The sequence below is a fragment of the Giraffa tippelskirchi genome, chromosome 7 (genome assembly GCF_054371585.1).
Source record: "Giraffa tippelskirchi isolate mGirTip1 chromosome 7, T2T-mGirTip1v1.2.pri, whole genome shotgun sequence".
NCBI lineage: Eukaryota > Metazoa > Chordata > Mammalia > Artiodactyla > Giraffidae > Giraffa > Giraffa tippelskirchi.
This window is the reverse complement of record NC_137281.1, coordinates 147608727-147633892: the sequence shown is the minus strand read 5'-3', so window position 1 is coordinate 147633892 and position 25166 is coordinate 147608727. Positions and strand designations below refer to the sequence as shown.

Genomic DNA, 25166 nt, shown 5'->3' with positions numbered 1-25166 from the left:
AGGATGGCAAAAACAAAAGCATACACCAGCTCGTTCACTCACATCACCAGGATCCCAAACTAGAGCTCCAACTGTGAGGAAATGAGGTGAGAGAGTGGAGAGATGGAAAAATTGGCTTCGAATAAAGTGTGGGGCATCCTGATACCCTCTCACCTGTACCTCCTCAGGTAACAGACAGTCAACCTAGAATGTGCTTTCAACAGGAGGTTTTTACCCTCTTTGCTGTCCCCATCAAATGTAACCAGTGGGTCAAGGTTTTAATGGCTGAATTAGAATGAGGTGGCCCGGAACAGCCACTCTGCTTTGGGACTTCTCTCAACTAATCGTGGTCAGCACCTCAAAACAGTTGCAACACACCCGAGCACTCACACACTCATACTCAGGTAGACACACACACACACACACACACCCTATACTCCTTCCTCTAAAACATATAAAACCAAAGAGGGGTAAAAGGTAAACTAGAGCAAGTTGGAATGAAAATAGATGAAAAAAATAAGTAAAGACAAAGGAAAACATTAAATTGAAAGATAGGACAGAATTTCATTTGAAACATCACTTTTCACATCCTCAACCCCCCAACTAGAGCATTTCCTTCGGATTGTATTTTCTTGTTCTCTGTCTTTTGAAAAAACCAAGAACACAGGAAAAAGCAGTGATGCTCAAAAACCTTTTGCTGGGTATCTTTTTAAAAATACAAGCCAGGTAAAAACACCAAAAACATAAATGTAAGTAAATATAATACTTTAAGAATTGTGTAACAAGAAGAGGAAAAAAATTATGAATGCAAATTATTTCAAGCAGTTAAAAAAATAAAGTTAAAATAACACTTAGCATTGGGGTTTTGAAACTCACAGCTTCCTAGATAGGAAGGCTTGACTCTTAATTGGGCACTTCACATTCGTGCAATTTTAATGCAGTGTTTCAGTAAACACTGACGGTCAGGCGTGAGGCTGGCTGCTACTGTAATTGGCAGGACAGGATTCTGATATAGTTTAAAATGAAAATTGATCACATTTAAAACCAAGAGATAAAAACAAAACCTTGTTGGAGTTTGTTTAACTGCCTTTTGACCTCTGGATGAAATGACATTGAGAAACAAAATAACATTATCCAGAAAACCATTCCCAGAAAAGGCTCAGTCCCGGAGACACTGAATGACTGTGTTGAAAAGATGAATATTTTTAAAGTCATAAGGAACAGAGGAGAGAAATTTAAAGGTGAGGGCGGGCGGGGGTGGGGGGGAGAGGAAGAAGGAAAACAAAATTCTTTAGGTCTAAAACGTGTGTAGGTTAAAAAGTATGGCAAATGAAGATGAAAAAAAATATTATGTCCCTAACTCCCAGGAAAACTTTTATTTGGGGCTTATTTTAACCTAAGACCACACAACCATAAATTTAAGGCATTTAGCCAACAGATTTTTTTTTTTAACCTCATCCAGTTTCATATCGAAAGTCCCACGGGCAAATGAAAACTAGTCTGATTTTCCTTGACGTAAGAATACATTTGACCTTTAGCGATAAGACTGTCGATGGCCATATCCAGGGAGAGAAGGGTTAGCCGGGGACCTGGGGAAGAACTGCCTGCCGCTTTGAGTGTGGCCATCTGTTCTCCGGGAGAAGGGCAGCCTGGCCTGCTCGCCCTCTCCGGGGTCTGCCAGCCCTACCCAGGCCCAGAAAACTGAAGACAGCCTCTTAGGAAAAAGACTGAACTCCTCCGATGGCAGGGACAGCCAGCCCCCTTGGGTCGCTCTGGGCTCCCTCCCACACCACGGAAAAAACCCAAGGCGCACAGCCCCTCGCTGGAATGTGGCCACTGCCTGACCTCAATCCAGGCAAGGGGTAAAAGGCAGGCCAGCAGGGGCCGGGCTTAAACAGCAGAGCTCCTGCCGTGGCTCTCACATACGTGCACACACAGACACTTTCCTAGGAACGGATGCGGCTTTTAACGCTTCGGGGTTTAGAGACATCCTCTGTATCAGGGGTGTTAACGACAACAAAAAAGGGCTTGACACTCCCTTAAGCCAATGCTTATAAGCAGAGGGGCTATTAAAATCCTTTCTGTTCTAATCCTGATCATACAGAAAGGCACTCTAGGTAGGCAGACACACCAGTACACTCACAGGAGGGGTGGGGGGTGGGGGTCATACGTGGGCTCCAAATTTCCCACTTGTCTGGTTGTCAGTGTCTTTTGTTGGGTGGTTGGTTGTGGCGGGCGGGGCGGGGGTGGTCTCTGCTCCCAGGGACAAATTGAGCCCGTGTTCTCCTGCAGTCTCCCCTCAGACACATTGGGAGTGAGGGCACCCCAGCAGAACCTGGGAGCCAGCCGGCAGTCACAAGGTACAAGGGGGCCCCTCCAGAGCCCTGCTTCCCCCAACGAAGCTCCCTAGAGCCACTGACCAGCGTGCACCCACAGTCTTCCAGTGATCTCCTTCCAGTGTGGCCCAGGAAGTGTGCCAGGAAATGCCCCAGCCTGCCAAAGGGAAGAGGGTCACACTGTCACAAGTGGTAAGGGTCACGTGCCCAGTGGCCTAGGGAAGAAACACACCCCCAGTGACTGACCTCTCCCAGGCACTTCCCTGACAACCTCTCCCAGGAAGCAGTCTGGCCCTGCCACCCCCTTCCCCGGGTCAGCCCTGCCATTATCAGGGAAAGGTCAGCGGCCTCACTAGAGGCGGGGGGAGCATGTGCGGGTGGGTGGGCATGCTGGCCCGGGAAGGGTTAATCTGCCGGCCAGCCAGCACAGGGGTCACTCTGATGTGCAGAGAAGTTGAGCATCCCAGTCCCCCAGAGCTGGTCTGCTAATTACATTTGCAATTATAAACACCGCAACCTCCCTGCGCAGGGACCTGGCCACACCAGCGGATGGGACAACCAGGATGTGAGCCTGCAGCAGGCCACCCCAACCACACCGGGGGACACCGGGGCCAGCAGAAGCCCATGGGGCCTGTGGACCCCTCCTCTGAGGAATGACCACGCATATGACAGTTCCCCGGAGGGCCAAGGCTGCTGGGCCTGAGAAAGGGGACGGTCACCAGAGAGGAAGTCCAATCAGGGGTCACCAGCACTTGGACCTTTGGTTTATCCCTAGAAGTCAGCAAATGGCCTCAAGGGCAGGAGGTAAGCTCAGATTTGTCTGCTTCCAGCCCATTTCCAAGCTGAGCCCTTCGGGGCTTCCTGGTCTGGTCTGTGGACCCTCTGTTCCAGCCCACACATCCTCTGGGAACCATGGCCACAGTGGAGGACATCGGAGGCTCAGCACTCAAGCCGTGCTGGAGTTCCCCAGAAGACTGTTCAGCCACCCAGCTTCAAGCCAGAAGCTCCCAGCAAAGCTGGGAGGAGTCCTGACTAATTCTGGGCAGACTCCTGGTCAAGCTGGAAGAGACTGGAAGGACTGGAGCTTGCAGAGAGACAGAGCTGGACGATGGCCGGTAGGTGTGAAAAGGCACCAGCCTGGGGTGTTCAGGGTGTGGGCTGGACTTCACTTTGAAGGAGTGGATTAGGCTCTGCATCTCTGCTATTCTGTCCTCTTAAATGAGAACCACAAAAAATCATACCGACAAAACAACCAACAGCGTCTGGAAGACACGTTCTAGGGAAGGGCGCTGCAGAACCAGGTCAAAAGCATTTCGGCTCTTGTCTAAATGTTTGACTGAACTCGCTTTCCTTTTGAATCCTGCTCATTCACACAGCCAACTCCATCGCCCACCCCCCATGCAAACGCACTGGCAAAGTCTCTCCACCCCACACCTTTCTTTGGGCTCCCAGACTTGTACAGAGCTTCCCAGTTCCTGTGCGCATTTCGAAAGAAACTGGGCATTTTGTAGAGGACCAAGGAAGGAGACAAACTCTCATTGAGTTTAGATTGTCTTAAAATAAAAAAAAAAAAAAGAAAAGAAAACATTTGGCAATATGTCCCATTATCAGGAACTTGAATCAAGCAGACAGAGTCACAAGGGCCCCCTGGGCTAGAGCCGGGACACTCCGAGAAGGCAGGGTTGTGACATGAAATCTCTATCACAGCCACTTTCCTCACAGAGCTTTCCCCCAAAGTCCCCTCTGCCTCTCCTCTCTCGGACTAAATGGAATATGTATTGATTCCTCCAAATCAATAGAATGAAAAGGTTCTTGTTTGGCGGGTCAGTCTGTTTCTTCATATATGTTTGTTTAAGAAACATCTTTTTCATATATTCCAATCGTTGGTAAAAATCGAGGACTGTTTCTAAAATGGAGTTGCGGAAATAAGCTCCAAGAGGAAATTTCCAGTTGATGTCAAGATCTCATTCAGCTGGAAAGGGCCTTGCCCAGGACTGGGGCCCTCCACCTCGACCTCCTGCTTCCTGCTAAGCTTGTCGCCCTCAGGCCTGAACAAGCCCATCCTCTTCCACGGCAGCCCACACCTTCCAGAAAGGGGGGCAGGCACCGAAAGGTTTATTTCCTAGAGCCCCTCCCTCAGAAAACCAAGATGAATGTCCTCCCGCTGATTTATTTTTAAATGTACCATTAAAAATTAATTTCCCCCTTTGTTTTTCTCTGGGTCACTGATTCTGAATTACCATGTGGCATTTTTCCTACGTGTGAACCCACATATTTTATCTTCAGGACAGGTTGTTTTCTGTTTCTTTAATATCAGCAAAGTGGTCATCGGATGGTGGTAACGAAGCCCTCCCCCTACTCCCCGGATTGCCTGCCCAGGGTCTCCATCGGGTCCGTCCCTGACGCATTTGTACACAGGCCCACACAAGCCAGCACGCTCACTTTGACTCTGGCTGATTATATATGTACATAAAATATTGATTAGAAATGGTAATGGAGTCACCTACAGGATTGGCTACAGGAAAATGAAAATGAAGGAGAGAAAGGTATGAAGGTCCCAGTATATCTGTGTGTGTGTGTGTGTGTGTGTGAGTGAATCTCTCACCTGGGAAGTGAAAATAACACTAAAATATTAAAGATCGCTCTCTGTATATTAGCAGGTGAGAGGGAAGTCTGGGGAGTTCTTCCTCGATGGACTGTTATCCCTGCGCCCTTGGGTTTTTTTCACGTCTGGGAATGTCAACTAAGGCAATAGGTAGAAACTATCTGTATAGAGCACTCGAGCCCACCCACTCTTGTATATGTTCCCAGAGAAACCTCGGCACCATAACGGATGGATTCCTTCTCCCGTCCTTCCAACAAACCAAAGAATGCAGTCCTGTGTCTTGTCACTTTGCTACCAGGGGGGCTCTAAAGCTACTTGTTATGAAGCAGAGAAACACCGGGGGTAGTGGTCAGAAAGCTGCCTCCCCCAACAGCAGCCTCCGACCTCTACAAGCTTGTCCTTGGCAATTTTGTACCCCAGTGACAACAGCAGAGGTATACTTTCTCCAGGAGGCACGCACCTGTGTTTGGGGGCCTGGCTCACTAATGCTTGGACTTCTGCCCAGCAGGTTTGGGGCTCTGAGAAACAGCATCTCACTGGGATGCTTAGATCCTCGGTAGAAGAAGCAGGTATGTTTCTGGCTTTTCCTGTGCCCCATGGAGTGAGAAGCTAATTCTTCGCCAAAAACAAAAACAAAAACAAAAACAAAACCAAGAAAGCTAGGGAGTCCGAATCACTATCAGGCTTACTTTATAATTGATTTCCACTTCAAACCCTTCCCAGACACCCAGGACCTCGGTTCTCTCACTCCCCTTTGCCGCTTCCCTGACATTCCTTCTTTGCCCATATTTCTCCTCAAACTCAAGCCAGGGTTGCCGTCAACTCGATGAATTACTCAGCTGCTAAATCCCCCATCTCTCCTTGCTTTCCTGGTCAACATAATCAAAAGATGTACTTCCCCATACGAAATTTCATATTTATTGACTGTGACTTGAGCCAGGGACAATACATAGATATTTCAGGCTCAACTAAAGAAGTCACCTCTGGAGAGAGGAGAACTAAATAATTTAAATATCCAATATTTGTCGTACTTGGTAATTTTATGTGAGGAAATGCCCCACAAGCATCATACACAGTTCACAGTCTCACTCACCCGGGAGGTTTCTTTGGGGGCTCCCCCTCCCTTATGCAGGCAGCACCACAGTGTGGAACAAGCCCCGACCCCACCCGCAACAGCCATAGGAGCTGGGATCAGTGTACCCTTTTAAGAGAATTAAAAGCCACTTTTCACACTGATGGAAATCTGAATCCAAGATGCCCCTCATCTCCTAATCCAATCGCCTTCTTTGGACACTCTGTTTCAATTCTGGCGGCACCTAAAGGACCCTCTGCCCAGGGAAACGCCAAAACTGGAACTGAAAAGGTCAGCGTGGAGGCTGGACCGTGCGGTCGCCCCCCAGGAGACGCAGCTGTGAAGTTGCCTTCTCTTGCGCGCGCGGTCTACCTGGGGTGGAGATATTCTGCTCAGCGCGGGGCGTAATCACACTTCCTGGGACCCCACGTTATCCAGAGTATTGTTTTAGGGATGTCGTGGTTCCTGGGAGGAGGGGGTGGTACAAAAAAACGAAAGGATGACCGAAGGAGAACTGACTTTGGTAGTTCACCTTGCTTCGGGGGGGGGGGGAAGAGGAGGAAGAATAGCAAGAAGTTAAGCAGATCCACGAGAATCTGGAGTTTTCATTGTAGTATTATTTGAAGCCTTCCGGGGGAACCACATGGAGTGCGCCCACACCCAGACGCCCCGGACACCTGCCGAGAGCGCGGCGGCGCCGGGAGCGCTCGCGGGTAGCCCGGGACAGGTACATGGGCAGGTGGGGCGACGATCGCGGAGGGCCCTGGGAGAGGAACGGTGGGTGGCCGGAGCAGGAGCGCTCAAAGTCAAGGATGGTCGCGCGGGGCAGCGTTCCACTGTTCGGGGGATCAGTTGTGCGCTTCCCCACTCTGCGCGCTCGGCAAGCTGCCCAAGTCTGGGGACCTGCGGTTACACAGTGTCTAACCCCGCAGCCCCCGCCGGCCACCCGCGCGCAAGCGGCTCAGACGACCCCAGGTTCCAGGGAGGCGAGCGCAAAGCCGCCCCGGGGCACGGAAATCACCCGGCACCGCCTCGCCTAAAGCCGCGAACCAACTTTGCCTCTGCTGCAGCGTCCAGCCGATTGTCCCCACTTCTGGCGGGAGGCGGGCATCCCGTGGCTGGGCGTACGGGGCGCAGTCTAACCCGGCCGCGCCGCCTGCACTCCAGGGGGCGGGTGGTGCGGGGACTTGGGTCCACCGTGCCGCGTGCGCGCCCTCGGGAAGCCCCTCTGGGACCGCAGCGCGGGACCGCGCTAGCCGCCCACAGTTTCCAAACCTGCGCGGCACGTTCAATTTCGCTCCCTTGCCCGGACCGTTTCTGGTCCCCACTATGAAAATAAACATTAAAGTCAAGGGGCCCGCAGGGACGCTTTCCCGGGTGGGGACAGGACATCCTTGAGACATTCCCGCACCTGTTCTGAGCTCGCTCCTCCCCATTCCACAGAAACTCAAATATTTTCTCCCCGCGGGGGACGATCGGAGTGAATGCGAAAAGCTCTGCTCTTACCTAAGAGTGAAGGTTTGTCAAGGGGCGGGGGGGAGGGGGGTGAGGGAAAAGTTAGAGTCGAGTTCACCCCCAGAAGGAAACCCAGAAAAGCGTGTGGTTTTCCCCTTCCGACGTCGCCCCCAAGTGCCCTCACTTCCCCCCGCCCCCGGGGTCCCTGCCACTTCAAGAAAGCCTAGAAGAAGAACTGCGACACTCAAGACCGAGGCGGCCGGACAGGCAGAAGGACAGACACAGACGAAGAAGCCGAGCACCTACTGGTTGTGGTAGCCGAGGGGGTCAGGGACGCAGAGTTCGGACACGTCCATCAGTCCCGTTTTAGCATCCCCAGTTGGTAGAGAAAAGGCGGCGGGGAGATCACGCAGAAGAGCGAGTGAAGGGCACCGGCGAGGTGCGAGTCCGGGCAGGGGCACGGCGAGCCGGCCGAGGCGGAGTGGGTGGATGGAAGCGCCGCGGCGGGGCGCGAGGGAGGCCGAGAGCGGTGCGCGCCCAGCCCAGCGCTCCCGCGATCGGGCACACACTCCTGTGCGGGCAGAGGGGATGCGAAGCGGTGGAGGCGGCTCGGGCACCAGAGACTTGGAGCCCACTAACCCTACTGTAGCTTTAAGGCTGGGAGACTGATGTATGGTTTGGTTCCTATTGGCTATCTCTCAGGGGCTGGACTTAAAGTGACAGAATCGAGCTGGGGTGGGGGGAGGGGGGAGAGCCAGAGAGACTTCAATGGAAGCAGGCGCTCGCGCGAGGTCCCCACCTCCGGAGGAGTAGCAGAACTGTGCCGTGGAGCCGCAAGGCCTGTCCTCTCGCCATTAAAGAAAAAAAATTTTTTTTCTTTTTTAGCCCAACTGGCTGGTGGGGCTGGGGACTTCAAAGGTGTGCCCCTTATATATCCTCTCCACCCCCAACCCCCAGTCTTATCTTTTAACTGGCAGGTCTAGCAAACTCCCCTCTCAGCCTTTTGGAAGGGGTCTGTTTTTAAACTGAAAAACGAGACCCATTTCTCCTCCCGCCTATCAAAAAGAACAGGCCAGCTCCTTAGAAATTCAGAGCCTCACACCTGGTGTTTGGTGCCCAAAAGTGCAAAGGGTCAGGCCCGTAGGTGAGGCCCAGCAAGAGAGAACGGGTAGAAACTGATTTCTTTCCCAGCTCTCATCACCTGGGCCAGTGGATTCTGAACAGCTCTCATACGACTAGACGGCAGGGCTTGATGCTATAAAACACTCTCAAGATGTACACAGTGATGCTCTCTTCACTGGCAACCCTCAGAAACGTTCCCAGGACACAGATACAAGCAAATAAATTCCTGTCTGCTTAGAAAAACACAATTATGGTTAAAACAACCAACTTACCAGCCACATCCACTTTAAGGCACAAGTAGACACTTCAACATACACACCTGAATCCCCAGCTACAAACATACCTGCATCCCTGTCTGCTGCTCCCTCCATGAACCCTAATATTACTGTACCAAAACCAGCTGTAAGTCGAGCCCCAGTCCTTCTTCTGGGGCTTGTCGTCTTTTGAGATGTGCCAGCCACAGGGATAATAATCAATTTGATGATTCAAATGAGTGTGGGGAGGATATAGGTATAGAATTATTTAAAAGGGAGGAAAAAAAGCCCCCAAGAGAGACCACCACCTTATTCTCCTATATTCTACAAAAGACAATGAGCAGTAGGGGGAAAAACATCATTTTATCATCAGAATAAAGTCTAAATGGATTGTAACTGCAGGCAGTGTTCAAGCACTTCAGGAATAAAAGCAGGAGGGTTGTGAGAAACCCCAGGAGGGGCCGGCCGCCCGGGAGGGGCTGGGGAATGGGCGGCAGGACGGCAGATGATACTTGACTTGGATAAATGGAAGCTCGTGCAGACTGGGAAACCGAGCTGAGGTTTTTCCTGTGTGCTGAAGTGGAGGACCGCGTGGGATTCTCCAGGCTCGGGGCGCTGGCAGGTATCTCACAGAGAGATGGATGAAGATGTCGGCTCTGTCAGTAGAGCCCCCAGCAGCCCTGGATTTTTTTTTTTTTAATCACATAGGTACTTGGTTACATTGGAAATGGAAAGAGGGGTGCAGAGATCCAACCACGATGTCTTGCCAAGTCTCTGCATCCTTTCTGGCCCCTGGAAATCCACTCTCTAAGCACTTAGCAGCCAGGGAGCTCTTTGTAAGATGAACATCCAAAGTCCCCTTCGCAATTTGTTGCAGTTAAGAAAGAGACCACAGTCCTTCCCTGTGGCCAACCAGCACGCCCCAGATGACAAGCTCCTATGTGTCTCCACACCCTGTCTCGGCTTATGAGATGGCCCCCTCAGCCTTTGTCCCTGCCACCTAGGATGTCCCAGCTTCCAGATCACATCAGAAGCTTCTGCTATTTGCCTTGCTTCAGGTAATTTATTAGTTTGCAATTACACATATATTGGTATGACTAATACCACCCCCTGCACGCACGCGCACACGCACCACTAGATTGTAAGCTCTATAAAGGCAGGGACCTTGTCGGTTTTTGTTCACTGGAAAATCCCCAGTGCTTACCAGTGCCTGGCACATGGAAGTTGCTTGATCAAAAACCTTGTTGAATGAAATGTCAGACATAGTAGTTTAGAGTGGGGCGGGGGCCATCTGCTGTCGGGACAGGCTGGCTGCCCCGCAGGGACTTAGCTCCTAACAGGTTGTATGAGATCCACTGGGTCTTTGCCGTGGGCGCACCTTTTGTAAACTGGAGATAGAGCACACTCAGCGGAGTGTGAAAAGAAAGACAACTTCACAGCTTGGAGTGGAGGCAAAGCCACTGGGTGCAAATGAGGGAAACCAGGAAGCCTGTGTTGGTTCAAAACATAGACACACTGCTGTATATAAAATAGGTAACTAGTAAGAACCTACTGTATAGCAGAAGGAACACTGCTCAATATTCTCTAATGGCCTATATGGGAATAGCATCTACCCAAAAGTGGGTATATCTATAACTGATTCACTTGGCTGTACAGCAGAAAAACACAACATTGTAAATCAACTATACTCCAATAAAAATTAACATTAAAAAAGCTAGGCTCATGCCCGCACAACTACTGTCTGCATCCAAGGCACAGGGACTCAGGTAACTAAGGGCCTCACCCCTGGGCCCTAGCTGATTGTCCTCCAGGGCGAGAATGAGGTCCCTGAGATCCAGCCCTCTTTGGCTGTCCTCCTCCTCTGCAGTGACTGTCCAGCCCCATCAGACACAGCCCTGGAGTAGAGTTCTTCCTTCCCTTCCCTCCCTGGCAGCTGTGTGTACCTGCAGACTCCACTGCAGGGGAGGAGAGGACCCACCAGCACGGATGCCCTGGGGACCTGATCCAGCCTGGCAGGGCCCGGCTTCTGTGGTTTCCCAGGCAAGTGTGGCCAGGACGAACACTCTTTGTGGGACCAGTTTTTCTCCTTCCCTCTGTCCCCAGCCAGCTCATGGGGGATGGGGTTCCTTCCCAAAGCCAGGGTGGGTTCCGGGCCTCTGGCTGGAGGGCGAGTGCCAAGGACGCCTGGGCTCTGGTCCTGACCGTTTCTCATTGCCGGGCCGAAGTCATCTCTTCTCCAGAAAGCAAAGGTGGTACTGGGGGGTAGAGTCGGGGTGGGCAGAGCTCTTGGGCTCCCGCAAGCTTGAAAGTCATTCAACCCATCATCTTCTCAATCTTCTGCTGCTCGCATGGAGCAGGTGCTATTTGTAGTCCACCCCTACCCCAGCAAAAAGCTCTAAGCCACCTCTTTACTCTCCTCTGTCCCCATATTGGCACCCCCAGGTGGGCAAGTCTGCCCAAGGAGAAGGGAACAAAAGGCATCAGACACAGGAATTGTGGAGGGTAGAAGGGGAACAGCAGCTGACATTGTTCTTGTGACAAACTCCTTTAAAGAGACATTTCTTACATTCACAAGACCTTCGGCTGTCGGGGGGCGGTGGGAGTGGGGAGGGTTCGGGGAACCATTTAGAACCATCGTCAGACTTTATAAATATGGAAATTTTTAAGTGGCCCTGTGTGGTGGAGTGACCTACCCAAGGTCACACAGCAAAGAACTAGCAAAGCATGGATTTCTACTTATTCTACTCCTAATTCTTTGTTGGCATGTCTCTTCACTTTCCCTCCTCCCTCCTTCCCCAAGTTCAAGTTCTCTCCTAAGGAATATGAAGCCAAACCAGAACCATGCCCCTGGCAACACACTGCGCGCACGCACACACACACACACACACACACACACACACACACACACACCACCTGGGAGATGGTGGGGACCCACACACACACACACACCACCTGGGAGATGGTGGGGACCCAGGCTTCTGTGTCCATACACTTAAGGGTGTGGACCCTCCCCCAAGTGGTTTCCTTGGGGTTGGGTTCCAGGAGGCAGATAAGTAGGAAAAGATTCCCAGACACCGCTCAGCCTGTTCTGTCTCCCAAACCTATGTTTCCCTGGGTACAAAAAGCACCCAGTGTCTCACAAATAGCCGAACCCAGGTCCACACTAACCACCTACTCTTTCCCATCCCAGTCTGGCTAAGTCCTAGAATGGGCTGTCTGAATGCCTGCACCTGGATCTTGAGGGCCACTCAAGCTGCCTTGCCATAATCTATGCAGCTGAACCCGGAGCATCACCCTTTGCCGCAAGTGTGGTGAAGATTCTGCCATTGAAGTGTGTGTCCCTGTCTCGAGGCCCCTCCCCACCCTGCTCTGACACTGGTCTTTTCTGCACAGGAAACAACAGCACAAGCAGGGTCTCTCAGATTCCTGAATCCCCTCCCTGCACCGGCTGCTCTCCAGCCCAACAATGAGGAGACTTCTCTCCTCTTTCAAGCCAGACAACCCAGCAGGAGGACCTGATGGCCTCATCACAAAAGACAAGACCCCACAAGAATTTCTGGAGGTCCTGCCACTTTCTCCCTAAGCACAGTGAACGCGAAACACTAATTGTTTACAGCATCCCTGTCCCTCGATCCCTGTTCATCGCCCCAAGTTTCCAGGTGAGAATGACGCCTACGAGGTGTGCAGTTATGCCTTACCACCAGCCCAGGAAGGAGAGGGTGCCTCCGTGGAACTGTCTGAGTCACAGTCCAAGCCTGTTCCTGTTCCACCCCAGGGTAAGCACTGGCAGAGGTGAGCTGGGAAAGTGCATCCACTGAGGGTCCATGAGGACTAAGGTGGGCCCAGCCTGGACAGTGAGCCTGACCTGGGCATCTCTGGGGATCGTGCTGAGCAACCAGGGCTCTGTGAACTCCTGGCCAGAGAAAATGTCCCCAACCACACACCCCTGTGGGCCTGCTGTCTTCTCCAGCCTTGAATTTTGGGATGTGAAGTTATAACCCCCCGTGCTGGTCAGCAGACTGGCAGCCCACTGGCTGGCACACGTCCCGAGGATCATAATGAACTGATAACGCTAATACAATGAGAGTTTGTGCTCCCATAATAGTCTCCTGCTGACAGATAAATGCTGCGGAAACATGATGGCTTTTCCTGAAGCTGTAAGGGGCTATTATTGGGGCAAGAAGGCTCGTGTCCTGTTGGCACTGCTGCCGTGACACCAAAGATGAAATGTGAAGGGGGCGACGTCTTGAGTGGACATCTATCCACTATCCACTTCATTATCTGAAATCCCTACCAGGGGTCTTGGAGGAATAACTTCCAGATATTTCAAAGCTCTGTGATTATTATTTTTTTTTTCTGAGTCTCAAGATTCCATTCTCCCCAACACAGCTGAATGGCATATTGAAGTTCTCTGTGTGCCCAAAAGATTCCTTTCCCCGTGCAAGATGGTGACTGCAGTGAGCAGGCAGGAAGGTGAGCCGTGTCCCTCTATGGAAACAGAGATCTTTCCCCCTCCTCATCTCCAGGAGAACAGGAACACATCATGACTCTAAGAGCTTTGCCACCTGCCGAATTTTGGGAGGAAGAGAGAGGAACATGAGGAGGAGAACAAAGAGAGGAAGAAAGAAGAGGTACAGAACGAGGAGGACGGTCAGTGGAGAAGAGGAAGAGTGTACCTTCATAGTGCCTGGCACCTAAGAGGCATTAAACAACTTGCTATTGACTGATGAATGAGCTGCCTAATTAAGTATTTTCCATGACAGTGGATGGTGGGTTTTTATCAAAACTAATAACAAAGAAATTTGACCTTCTTTTCATCTGTGTCACATATTAACTGACCATCCAATTTCTTGTGACTTTTGCATCAGTTTGTGCATAAAACACGGTCGATTTCAAATATCAAGCAAACAGTTTGTTTCTAGGGCCTTATCATTGGTAAAAGGCCAATTTTTCTTTGATGATAGCTTCTTTTTATAGTTGCTTTTTTTTTTCAGAGTTATGTTTTATTCGGTGGGAATCTTTAGGACTGCGAGCCCCTGAGACAGCATCTCAAGTGACTCTGACAGAACTGCTCTGAGGAGGCGAGGGAAGGAGCCAAAACATACAGAAGTTTTGCAACGAAGGACAGGTAGGCTGAACATCACAAGATGATTGTTAATTAAAGGAAGTCAGATATCTCCAAGTTAAGGAATTTAGCATTTTTCTATGTATGGGAAGATGTAAGAGTCTGGGCTGACTGAAATCATTCCCTTCCTATGCCGGATGATAGTTTTAACTGCCAAAATCTCATGGTCAACACTGGCCACAGAAAGAATGAAGAATTTGTTTGGCAAACTCAACAAATTATGCCTCCCAGTATATTTCTACTCTCAGAGATAATTACCTCAAAGAAATTATTAAATATGTGAAACTTTGGGAAAATTAATTGTAAGCTAACACACACATGTTAAGTGTCGCCATTTAATGGGAAAAAAAGAAGCATGTTGGTTGAGCCTGTCTCCCTAGCATTAATGATATAAAAGTCAATACCAGGAACACGGAAATGCGTTTTCATTTCCTAATGGCTCAATTAAGGTAGAACTTCTTATTTCATTATTCTTTAGAATAAAATGCATTTTATTTTTGCTCTAGTAAAATGTTTTATGGAGAGGGAAAAACAGCACACGCTTTTAGGGTTTAGGAAAAATCAAATGTAAGTGTTTTATAAACTGTAAAGTGCTCGAGCTATGTAACACATGATCAAGATGAGAGCTTTCGATTGTGTTTTTACATGAGAAAAGTGCTGGCCAACGGTTACCTTCCCAAATGTATATTGTAATGAAGCCAGTCCCATCAGTGAAGTCCGCACTGCTCAGAAAGAGGTGATTATGAGGGTGTACGTGTTAAGTCACTTCACTCATGTGCCACTCTTTGTGACCCCATGGACTATAGCCTGCCAGGCTCCTCTGTCCATAGGATTCTTCAGGCAAGAATACCAAGAGTGGGTTGCCATGACCTCCTCCAGGGGATCTTCCAAACCCAGGAATCAAACAAACCTGCCTCTCTTCCGTCTCCTACGTTGGTAGGTGGGTTCTTTACCACTAGCGCCACCTGGGAAGCAATTATGAATGGGTCAGTACCAATTCCATATGAAGGCTCCAGCCTTGCAGCCAGGGCCTCCTCTTACAACTTCATTCTTCGTAAACAGTTAGCAACAACCTTCACTAGAATTCCTGTCTTAGAATGCTTTGCCTTTCCAAGAAGGGCGAGGCAAGGCAGGAAGGGAAACTGCAGGAGGACCAAAGAGGGTTTAGAGAAATACAGAAGAAGGCAGTCAATGGTACAAATTTAATATGGATAAACACCGGTAATACACTTGTCAGCAATGACCCTAGAATGAGCCAGACGGTAGGAGAGCTGGTGGAAGGGCAGCGATGCAGAGAGAGATCTGGGGTCAGGACAGATAGCACATTAACCATGGGCCTCCAGTTCGATGGCATGATAAACACTGCTTTGGGGTAATTCTACAAAACCCAGCCAAGCAAGGAGCAGCCATAATTCCTCTTTACTCTCTCTTACTACAGGCACTGATGGAATTGTATGTGCAGCCCCGAGGGACTTGCTTTGAAAGCAGACTGGAAGGGTGATGAGGAAAGGACTGGAAGAGCGGTGAAGAAGGTGTCAAGGCCTCCCGAAGGCTGTCTGAGCCCCACACGGAGAGGGACAAACGTGGAACCAGGTGGGATGGGTTGCCCCTATGCACTGAAGGTCAATACCTGCGCCTAGAGCCTGAGTCACACGCGTACACTATAGGTGTCGCCGCTGGTCCCCTCGACTGCCTCCTTTTTCTCTCTGGTTCAGCACCCTACTCAGGCTGAGTCTCACCTCCACGTCCAGTCCATGAGGGCTGGTTTACTGAAGGTGCCAGACGATGCACCCTAGAAGTTCAGGAGGGTAGCTCCCGGAATTCTTCCCTTTTTTCCCCTGCCCTCTGAGCGCTGTTTCATGGTGTGATTTCTCTTTATAAACCCTCTGGAAGAGACGTGCATGCCAGACACCCTGCGAGGTTTTTGTGAGACCAGCTAGGCACGTGGTGGCCAGCACAGTACACATCACATCACTTGGCTTGGCATCTGACCTTGCCTCCCTCCCCTTTCCATCACCCTCTGTTCCCAGGCCTTATACTTCTCCAATGAAGTGTCAGCATTTTTTTTTTTTTTGGTGTTTCTTCTTTTTCTGTTTTTTAATTTTATTTATTTGAATTGAAGGATAATTAATTTACAATATTGTGATGACTTTTGCCATACATTAACACAAATCAGCTGGCCTCCAGCTCTGTTTTCTAGGGGACTAGGGCTGAGATCAAGACTGAATCAGCAAGTGGCTCAGGGTCACTGACTTTCTCGCAGTTCACACTATTTTATTATTTACTACGCCTTGCTTGGTTGGGGAGGAGGAGCGTAATGAGCGCGATGATTGATGAGTTATGACCGGTGGGCACTGCACTAGTAACAGCCTCACTGGCTTACGAAGGCCTAGGTGGACCTTGCCGCACCTACCCATTCGCCCATCCATTCAGTCAGCTTGGTTCCGGTTCAGTTGCCAAGACGTCCAGGTCAATGGTGTCGTCTGAAGCCACCCGTCAGGACCCCCGGCACAGTGTCCCTTCTCCACCTCCCTCTCTTCCAGTACATACTGTGTGCTCTCCCTTCTCCCTGGTTTTCTTCATCCTGAGCTGAGCCACTTCCTTGGGTGACTGTCTTTTCCCACGTGTGCACCCAGCCAACACTGTGCTTCATTTTAGCCTCAAGCACGAGGAGATCCAGTGGCTTCAGGAATAGGTCTGTGGTCTCACGTGGCAAAGACTCCAGGGGCAGGTGGTTTCATTTTGGGGGTGGGCTGTCCTTAGCATACTGGCTGTTACCTTCCCCTCATCCCCCTAGAGGTGAAGCTTGCTTCTTGGGGCCTAGGTACCACTTCCTCACCCAACCTGTCCGAAGCCGGGAAGGGGGTGTATGCATATATGAGTTTATGCTGGGAGAAATGTTCCCCCTGTGTCTCTGTTTTTGTTGTTTGTCTTTATTTGATTTGATTCCAGAGGAAAACCTTTCTCCCCATTCCCACTGCAGCAGACTTAATCTTACATCTTCTCTGCCAGAATCCAGAACCACACTCATCCTAAACCAATCACTGTCAGAGGAGAAATGGTTGCCGTGATTGGTTTAAAATACATTTACTCCCTGAAGCTGAGGGAGAGGCTCTCTGCTCCTGAGAACATTAATGTTCAGTGACAAGCAAGATCCACTTCTGTTACAGGAGGAAGCAGGAAAGGCTATTGGGTGAGCAACCAACAGTGTCCACAACACCTGGGCCATACCATCGGCAGGTTGGTGGCGATTGGCTACCCATGGATGCAAGCAAGAAGGGGGTCACCGTCTGACAGGGTGTAAAAACAGTGTAAAGCCAACTCTTAAGTCAGGCTACATTATGTTCTCACCTTGCTCCAGCAAGTCAAAACAATGTCAGTGATAAAACACTTCCCGGGACTTCCCTGCAGTCTAGTGGTTCAGACTCTGGTTCTAGTGCGTCCAGTGCAGGGAGTATGGGTTCGGTCCCCGGTCAGGGAATTAAGAACCCACATGCTGTGTGGCATGGGCCAAAAAAAAAGCAAAATGAAACTGTTGCAGTTGCTGTTTTAATAATATATGTAAACTTCAAATTAGCATATTCTTATTACTTGTCCTTTAATACAAATTGCATTTCACCTGAAGGTAATAAGTCAGCCACACACACACAAACTTAGCTCCCCTTAGCTCTAGGGGTGTTTCAAGAGTCCATTCTTAAAAGCATAGGATCATCCAAGCTCTCTTAAGGCTTGTCTGTGTCTTGACCCCTGTGGTACTTCCTAAACACATCCTTGTGTTTAAATGGTAAATTCAAAGTAAACAATGACAGCACAAGGATTTCTAGAGACAGGAAAGAACTGGACTTACTTCAGTCTTGTTATTCTATGTGAAATTTTTATTTGCATTTAAAATTTAAAACAGTGAAACACAACTGTGAGATGTAATATTTGTAAGCTCAAATATTAGTTTTTACATGAAAAATCTTACTGAATTGGAATAATAACACTAAAACATTGAAATGTGTTCATGATTTTGAAGTGTTTATTTTTAGATTATCAACAGTCAGGAAAATAATGATTATTATTAATGACTACTTGATTATATCTCAGTGCAAATTGGTTGCAGAGGATGGGAGATCCATGTATCAAATATTCAGGGTCTGCCCACCCTATTGTCTGTTGTTCTGTCTCTTCCTGCCCCCAGCTGGGCTGGCAGTCCTGAGAAACAGAGAAAGGTGACTGATTACATTTCCTAGGGTCCCTTGTGGCTCAGCTGGTAAAGAATTGGCCTGAAATGCAGGAGACCTGGGTTCGATCCCTGGGTTGAGAAGATCCCCTGGAGAAGGGAAAGGCTACCCACTCCAGTATTCTGGCCTGGAGAATTCCATGGGTTGTATAGTCCTTGAGGTCGCAAAGAGTCGGACACAGCTGATGGACTTTCACTTTCACCTTCATCTTTAAGGGACCATTTCCAAATAGGTCATCAGTAACCATTCCTGGTGCCTGTGGGCTTCCCTGGTAGCTCAGCTGGTAAAGAATCAGCCTGCAATACGGGAGACCCTGATTCGATTCCTGAGTCTGGAAGATCTACTGGAGAAGGGATAGGCTACGCACTCCAGTATTCTTGGGTTCCCTAGTAGCTCAAATGGTAAAGAATCCACCTGCAATGTGGGAGACCTGGGTTTGATCCCTGGGTTGGGAAGATCCCCTGGAGGGGGGCACAGCAACCCACTCCAGTATTCTTGCCTGGAGAATCCCCACCGACAGAGGAGCCTGGCGGGCTACAGTCCATGGGGTCTCAAAGAGTCGGACATGACTGAGCGACTTTCACTTTCACTTTAACCATCTCTGAGCCCAGAAAGTGTCCACACAGCCCCTAAGCACCTTCAGCTTGTCTCCATTTACTCTATCTTCCTCCAATTGAATAATTCTGCCTGTGATCTCATACCAACAATAGAGACAGAAACTCTATTTCTTATTCATGATATGATCAGCTTCTTGTTTTGGTCCATCACTAATATTGTAGCATTTTCATTTTCTTCTCTTTTTCCATTGTTCATCGAAGAACACCAACTCTATGACTCTTCAGTGATGGGGGTGGAGGGGGGTGGGGAGGGACCATTTACTGAGCATCACTCTGTGCTGGCACTCAGCACTGTTCTATTCTAACTCAAGGTTATCCACACCACTTTACATCTGAGCTGGGTGTCATTACTCTCATTTTATCTGTTGAGGAGGGACTGGCTACCCACTCCAGTATTCTTGCCTGGACAATCCCATGGACAGAGGAGCCTGGTGGGCTACAGTCCACAGGGTCACAAAGATGCAGACATGATGGAAGTGATCGAGCATGCACACACAGCCGATTAACAATGTTGTGATAGCTTCAGGAGAACAGAGAAGGGACTCAGCCATCCGTATAAATGTACCTATTCTCCCCCATCTATTTGCCATGAAGTGATGGGACTGGATGCCATGATCTTAGTTTTCTGAGTGTTGAGTTTTAAGCCAACTTTTTCACTCTCCTCTTTCACTTTCATCAAGAGGCTCTTTAGTTCTTTGCTATCTGCCATAAGGGTGATATCATCTGCATATCTGAGGTTATTGATCATGATCATGGCATCCGGTCCCATCACTTCATGGCAAATAGATGAGGAAACAATGGAAACAGTGAGAGATTTTATTTCTTTCGGCTTCAAAATCACTGCAGATGGTGACTGCAGCCATGAAATTAAAAGGCACTTGCTCCCTGGAAGAAAAGCTATGACCAACCTAGACAGCATATTGAAAAACAGAGACATTACTTTACCAACAAAAGTCTGTCTAGTCAAGGCTATGGTTTTTCCAGTTGTCATGTATGGATGTGACAGTTGGACTATAAAGAAAGCTGAACAGTGAAGAACTGTGATGCCTTTGAACTGTGGTGTTGGAGAAGACTCTTGAGGGTCCCTTGGACTCCAAGGAGATCAAACCAGTCCATCCTAAAGGAGATCAGTCCTGAATATTCATTGGAAGAACTGATGCTGAAGCTGAAACTCGAATACTTTGGCCACCTGATGTGAAGAACCGACTCATGGGAAAAGACCCTGATGCTGGGAAAGATTGAAGGCAGGAGGAGAAGGGGATGACAGAGGATGAGATGGTTGGATGGCATCACCGGTGTGATGGACATGAGTTTGAGTAAGCTTCTGGGAGTTGGTGATGGACAGGGAGGCCTGGCATGCTGCAGTCCATGGGGTTTGCAAAGAGCTGGATACAACTGAGCGACTGAACTGAACTGATTCTCCCCAAACTTGCCTCCCATCTAGGCTGCCACATAACTTTGAGCAGAGCACCAAAGGGTGAATTTTAACTTTTTATGACTTGGAGAAGGTGAAGGCAGCTGTAAGAAAACAGAGGAAGTGGTGAAAAGGAAAACAATCTACTTCCAAGCCCCACTTTGGCCCCGTTAGGGCTAATTTGCTTGGTTGGAGCAGGTTCAAATCGACAGCAATTCTGAAACCACGTGGATGCATGCGAATAGCTTCTGCTAACATCCAAGATATCAGGAGGTCTCCTCTGGATGGAGAATAAAGTCCCTAATAAAACAAGGAGGGCTCCTTACCCCATATTCCTTCCCTTTCCAGTCTGAAAGGCCATCATGAGATCAAATAGGTGGACTTATTTTCCTGTTTCTTCCAACATCCACCAATGCGTATTCCCTTGGATCCTAGTTACCCCAGCCGCTCCACTGGCAAGACTCACTTTTTGCCCCAGAGAATGGGCCTGTACAGAGATTTAGATTTAGAAACTCTTAACTGATAGGGGACACGGAGAGGGACTTGCCCATCAGCAGGAATGCTTTTGCCTTTGGGATCACAAAAGCATCATTTTAAAGCAGTGGTTTTCAAACTTCAAAAAAGAGCCCCAAAGAGTCTTTCATGGGATGGAACTGTATGCAGAACTGTAACATAAAGCAGCCAAAAAGTAGCTTGTTATGTTTGATAAGTTGGTCCCAGTCTCAGTCCTTCACCAACACCTCCAGGAAGTCCATGAACCATCTCTATGGAGCCTCCAAGCCCCCTTGGAATATTCTTTGACAAAACAATCTCTCTAAAAATCAGTGTTCGCTCCCGTTCTACATTGTTGGTGGGAAGGTAAATTGGTACAGCCTCTATGGAGAACAATACGGAGGTTCCTTAAAAAACTAAAAATATAGCTACCATATGACCCTGCAATCCCACTCCTAGGCATATATCTGGAGAAAAACATGATCTGAAAGGATACAAGCACCACAATGTTCATTGCAACACTGTTTACGATAGCCAAGATGTGAAAGCAACCTAAATGTCAATCACCAGAGGAATGGATAAAGAAGATACACACACACACACACACACACACACACACAATAATATTACTGTCATTAAAAAAGAGTGAAATAATGCCATTTGCAGCAACATGGATGGACCTAGAGATAGTCATACTGAGTGAAGTAAGTCAGACAGAGAAGGAGAAATATTGCATGGCATCCTATATGTGGAATCTAAAAAGAAATTGTACAAATGAACTTATTTACAAAAGAGACTCACAGACTTAGAGAACGAACTTATGGTTGCTGGGGGAGGGGAGGCGAAGAATGGGGGAAAGGGATAATTAGGGAATCTGGGATCGACATGTACACATGGCTATGTTTAAAATGGATAACCAACAAGGACCTACCGTATAGCACATGGAACTCTGCTTCACGTTATGTGGCAGCCTGCATTGCAGGTGGATTCTTTATCGCTGAGCCACTGGGGAAGCAACTTTGTAGCATACCTGATTTGAAATCCGCCTGTACATCATGACACTGTTTGAGAACCAGCCGTGGTTCTATACTCATACAGCACATGGTACCAGTACTGTACCCATCATGGGAGGGGGAGTTTTAGGGAGAACGGATACATGTATATGTATGGCTGAGTCCCTTTGGTATTCACCTGAAACTATCACAACATTGTTAGTTGGCTATGGTGAAAGTGAAGTTGCTCAGTCATGTACGACCCTTTGCGATCCCATTGACTGTAGCCTATCAGGCTCCTCCGTCCATGGGATTTTCCAGGCAAGAGTACTGGAGTGGTTGCCATTTCCTTCTCCAGGGGATCTTCCCGACCTGGGGATCGAACCCAGGTCTCCCACATTGCAGGCAGACGCTTTACCCTCTGAGCCACCAGGGAAGCCCCCTGTTAGTTGGCTATACCCTGATACAAAATAAAAGAACAGGAAAAGGTATATTTAAAAAAAAAAAATCACTGTTCTCCAAATAGCATTGAATCAATCAATCAACGAATAAATAAATAAAACAAGAAACATCACTGCTACAAATCAGACCTTGGCCCAGAATGGCATCCCGTTTGGAGGGGAAGTTAGAGGAAAAAGGTGCAACCTGCCTAAACACCCTTGCTTTTTTGTATCATTGCCCTTTGCCACTCAGAATGAGACCAACCCCATTCAGGTGTCTGGCCTTGCAGCATATGTGAGCGAGGACCAAACTTGTCATCATGGGTAATACAACTGGCTGGTTCTGAAACAATGTCATGATGTACAGATGGATTTCAAATCAGGTGTGGTATGAAGACGCTTCCTCAGTGACTCAGCGGTAAAGAATCTGCCTGCAGTGCAGGAGACACAGGAGAGATGGGTTCAGTCCCTGGGTTGGGAAGATCCTCTGGAGGAAGAAAGGGCAACCCACTTCAGTATTCTTGCTCGGAAAATCCCATGGAGAGAGGAGCCTGGCAGGCTACAGCCCACTGGGTTGCAAAGAGTTGGACATGACTGATGGCTGAGCGCACACACACACACAGGATGAAGTCAGTTACTAGGAATGCTAATATTGGTAAAGTCTCCAAATTTGCAAGCATAATACTCTTAATCATTTAGTATGTAGTACTATTAAATGGCAGTTAATAATATCACTTGCATTCACTTGTGTGGGAAATGCTTTTTTGAGTAAGAGCAGAGGGTGTGAATCAAACTACAACTAATGCTTGTGAATTACAAGGAATGCTCTGATGCTGACGGGAAACAACCTCCAGGTAAATGTCTCCTGCTGTCTGTGTCGGGGGAAGCAGTTAAGAAGCACCAGGAAAGAGTCTGCCATTGGCGTCTGGCCGATCAAACTCTCACTCTGCCCTTCATTAGCTCCGTGATCCTGGGATAACATGTAACCTCCTTGTCCACGTTTCCTCTGTCTTTAAAATGGTTTGTTGCATGGTAGTATGGGTATACACTTCTGTGGTGGCTTAGACGGTAAGGAGTCTGCAGTATGGGAGACCTGGGTTCCATCCCTGGGTTGGGAAGATCCCCTGGAGAAGGAAATGGCAACGCACTCCAGTTTTCTTGCCTGGAAAAATCCCATGGGTGGAGGAGCCTGGCAGGCCCCAGTCCGTGGGTTCACAAAGAGTTGGACACGACTGAGTGGCTTCACGTTCAGGCTTTCAGTGTGGCGTAATGCTCTTTGCACAGTAGCTGGCACAGAATCTGAGACCAACAGACACTGGCTCCACCCTGTCCTTTCCTGAACGGGAGTCCTGACCTCAACTCTGCCTCTCATAGAGATATCTTCTCCCCCAGAACACATTCACTGTCCACATTGCATTTAGCCCTCCAGAAAAGACGACAACTGAGGCTAAAGTGGTTGCTGTTGTTTAGTCGCTAAGTCATGTCTGACTCTTTGGGACCCCATTGGCTGTAGCCCACCAGGCTCCTCTGTCCATGGGATTTCCCAGGCAAGAAAACTGGAGTGGGTTGCCATTTCCTTCTCCAGGGGATCTTTGCAACCCAGGGATTGAACCTGCTTCTCCTTTCATTGGCAGGCGGATTCTTTACCACTGAGCCATCAGAGAAGCCTGAGAATAAGTTAGCCAGTGGCTAACCTTCTTCACTGAGCCAGCCCGTACGAGTCTGCTCACAGCGTCCCTCTCTGCCCTACTGCTGCTCCTGATCCCGTGGGTCTGGAGATGGGAGGCTCTGCAGCAGCATCTTCCAAGCTGTGCTGGGAGCACGGCTCCTCCTAGCCCAGCCACCCTCTGCCCACCTCACCACGAGCCTCCCAACCGCAGAATCCAAGTGTAGAATGCCTGGTCTATCATGGTGAGCCGTAGACTCTCACGTGATATCAAGATCAAGGCTGCACAGTTACCTGCTGGAGATGCCTCTGAGTCTGCTTTTAATCTTTGCTGTGATTCGAACCTGGAATTTCATGCTGACCCAACACTCCACTGGAATCTGAGTCTTTCAACAGGGGTCAAAGGAACTGTCGTTCCTATAGCCTCTGAGGCTTACTCCATCCTTGGAAATCCTCTTACACACCTGTCAATAGCATCAGGTGTCGCCCAGGCAACCCTCAGAAATGTGCATGCTACTCTCACTTCTTAATCTTGGAAGAAGAGTCATCAATATGTGAAAATCCACCTCCTGGCTATTCCTTCTCCAAAGGACCAGTTAGGAGGTAATGAAGAGACCAGAGTTGTGTAGTCTCCCACAGCTGGACTCACCTCACCTCACTGAGTGGCAGGGAGGGGACCAACTACCTGAGCTGGCTTTGCACCCCAGCCTCTCGTCTCAAGGGACTTCTCAATGAGGCCACCTTGAATGGGCTTATACAGGAGCCCAGGCAGAGAGGTGTGGGAGCCCCTGACCCCACCTGTCTGGGCCCAGGGTAACCAAGCCGTCTTGGAGATGTGTTGGGACCATCTCCAATGGAGGAAGGTCTTACTGTAATGAAAACACAGGAATGGCTTCTTAAATGTGTCTTTTCAGGATCCTATGACCAACAATGTGAGAGAGTCTGCAGGAAGGCCGAATGGGAGCCACTCCAAGCAGGGTGCAAGCTGTGTGTGGGGTGGGGGTGGGGTGGGGGTGGTGAGGGTCTTGCCATCTCAAAGCCCCTGCTGGACACTATCTCATGGCTCTAGTGAGGTCATGATCAGAGGCACAGCAGTACCTCCCATCTGGTGAGGGGGAAATAAAGAAAGTCAGGCCACCTTCTGGGTAACACTCCTGGGTCCCTTCTTGCTGTGGTGTGTGTGGGGTGGGGGTGGGGGTTGTGGAATAAACAGATAATAAAGATTAATAGCATGTCCTTGCAGTTCAGAATGGAACAGCCCAGAAAAGCAAGTAGGTCCGAACAGATCTGAGACTGGGGGACAGAGCCAGAGTGAATCTTTATCTTCTGTTAAGGCTGCTTCCATGAAATGCCAGCCAATGTAACAGAGCT

The 25166-nt window shown here is 49.1% G+C and overlaps 1 protein-coding gene and 1 long non-coding RNA gene across 2 annotated transcripts in view; one reads left to right on the top strand and one right to left on the bottom strand.

The window, feature by feature from the left end:
- Window positions 1-25166, bottom strand: part of ESRRB (estrogen related receptor beta) — a 182024-nt gene that overhangs the window by 104650 nt on the left and 52208 nt on the right. The window lies entirely within an intron of this gene.
- On the top strand, window positions 14777-24945 carry LOC145515877 (uncharacterized). Its single transcript, XR_014061085.1, has 4 exons — window positions 14777-14888; window positions 15387-15541; window positions 23764-24398; window positions 24710-24945. It is a non-coding gene; the product is annotated as an uncharacterized LOC145515877 (long non-coding RNA).